This window comes from Suricata suricatta, chromosome 11 (genome assembly GCF_006229205.1).
Source record: "Suricata suricatta isolate VVHF042 chromosome 11, meerkat_22Aug2017_6uvM2_HiC, whole genome shotgun sequence".
Classification (NCBI taxonomy): Eukaryota; Metazoa; Chordata; class Mammalia; order Carnivora; family Herpestidae; genus Suricata; species Suricata suricatta.
In genome coordinates this window covers 97986265-97988840 of record NC_043710.1, presented here as the reverse complement: position 1 = coordinate 97988840, position 2576 = coordinate 97986265, and positions in this window count along the sequence as shown.

The following is a 2576-nucleotide window of genomic DNA, read 5'->3' as shown; positions in this document are numbered from 1 at the left end:
CTCTGAGCTAGCTGTCAGCACAGAGCCCAACATGGGGCTCAAACCCAGGAACTGTGAGATCAGGACCTGAGCCAAAGTCGGCCAACTGAGCCACCCAGGTGCCCCTGTACTCAGTTTTCTGACTCTCTCTACTCTTGACTATATAAACCCCTTGGTCTCAAAGAGTTTTATTTGCCAACACACAGTAGGAGTTGGCTTCCTAAGTATTTGCAAGATGAACACATTATCAGGTTGAATTCTATTAGAGAAAGATACCCGAGACAGAATGAATTAAACCTTTACCTTTTGTATATATTTTAGAATTTTAATTTCATCATCAATGTGTGAATTATTTGTGAATCTTCTGAAACAAAAATTTCAATCTAGGCTGACTTTACACCAGCAGCTAGCAATGCTCAGGTGAAATTTTTTCCTACTGTCATTGTGGATTTAGATATCATAGAGATGAACAAGTCTTTAAAAATTTTTAATGTTTTTTATTTATTTTTGAGAGGCAGAGAGAAACAGCGCTAGCAGGGGAGGATCAGAGAGAGAGGGAGACACGGAATCCAAAGCAGACTCCAGACTCTGAGCTAGCTGTTAGCACAGCCTGATGCGGGGCTCAAACCCACAATCTTGAGATCATGACCCAAGCTGAAGCCACATGCTCAACTGACTAAGCCACCCAGGCGCCCCTGAACAGGCCTTTTAAAGATGACAGAGTATAAAAGTCTCATTGTTCAGATGAGGAAACTGCTAACACAGTTAGTGGATAAAATGAGGCAAAAATGCTTTGTACTAAATACTATGCTTTTAAAATATCACATTGTTAAATGCAAAATTAGTTTGTATCAGGTGATTTCCAAAATCATATTAACCAAATTGGTGTTAAATGAACCTTATTTCCTCGACTTCTGTAATAACTAATAATAATGATGCCTCTTACTACTTGTGTAGTATTTATAATTTATGGAATGCTTTTATGCACAAGTTTGCACAATGACCTTTGTAATAGGCAAGGATTGTTATAGATAAGAAAATTTAAGCTCAAAGAGAAATCATAGAATGTTAGTAAGTAATGATGAAGGAAAACTCTCTCAGGTTGTTTTATACTTAATTCCAGGCTCCTTTTGCTATATTCCTAAGTACCTCTATAATCAAGAATTGACTCTTTGATAAAAGTTGTATAAAAATGTATATCAGAGCCCACTGCTTAAATGGTTCATGATGTAAATTTTGAGATCTCTGTTAACAGTGTAGCTTTTTAAAAAAAATTTTTAACATTTATTTATTTTTGAGAGATGGAGACAGAGCATGAGCAGGGGAGGGGCAGAGAAAGAGAGAGACACAGAAACTGAAGCAGGCTCCAGGCTCTGGGATGTCAGCACAGAGCCTGATGCGGGGCTTGAACCCACAAACATGAGATCATCACCTGAGCTGAAGTCAGACACTCAACCGCCTGAGCCACCCAGACGCCCCAACAGTGTAGCTTATTAAGGCAGTGAATTAGAAGTTCTAATGGTTCTCTCCCATCCAAGTACTAACCAGGCCCGACCCTGCTTAGCTTCCGAGATCAGACGAGATCGGGCGCGTTCAGGGTGGTATGGCCGTAGACTCTAATGGTTCTCTCAAATCAATTTTGTTGTACTGGTTTAGGGACCATATTTGCCTTACTTATGCAGGGTGAAATGCGGGACTTTGAAAAAAGTGTTTATTTGTTTTGAGAGAGACAGAGACAGAGAGAGAGAGGTTGAGAGAGAGACAGAGAGAGAGAGAGCGAGCAAGAGCGAGTGAGCGCAAGCAGGCGAGGGGCAGCAAGAGAGGGTGACACAGAATCCAAAGCAGTTTCCAGGCTCTGTCAGTATGGAGCTCCATGTGGGGCTCAAGCTCAAGAACTATGAGATCATGACCTGAGCCAAAGTCAGACACTTAACCAACTGAGCCACTGAAATGCCCCTGAAATTCAAGACTTTTTAATAAATAAGATCGCTGGATCAAATAAATTATATTTAACACTGCTGTTTTTTGCTTTATACTTTTAAGGTATTTGGGAAATATACATTCTCTGTTCTGTATTCTACCTCTACCTTCTAAATAATTACTTATATGGAATAAAAAATGATTTGAAGGTTCCTCATACTCTTGCCGGTGCTGATCACGTACATAGTATGTTGCTAGACACTTAGCATTTCATTTTTGATTTTTGATTTGAGTGCCTGTACAACTCTCTCTCTCTCTCTCTCTCTCTCTCTCTCTCTCACACACACACACACACACACACACACACACACACACACACACAGGTTGTGATCATACTGGCTTTATTTTCATGAGGGGCTAAGAGAGGAAGACTATATAGTAAACTCAATAAGGGAGGAAATAGTGTCTGTTTTATTCCTTCTTGTATCCCTGGCACAAATATGCTTTAATAAATAGCTATATCAATCAATGCAAATATGCAAAATTAGACTGAGTCCCTATTGTCAGTACAGATCCTTTACGGCTTTCTTAGGGGAGAGAGGAGCAACACACAACAGCCCTCCTGAATGGACCGGATGTTAGGGTTAAATGGGTTAGGTATTTAAATGCTTCATATA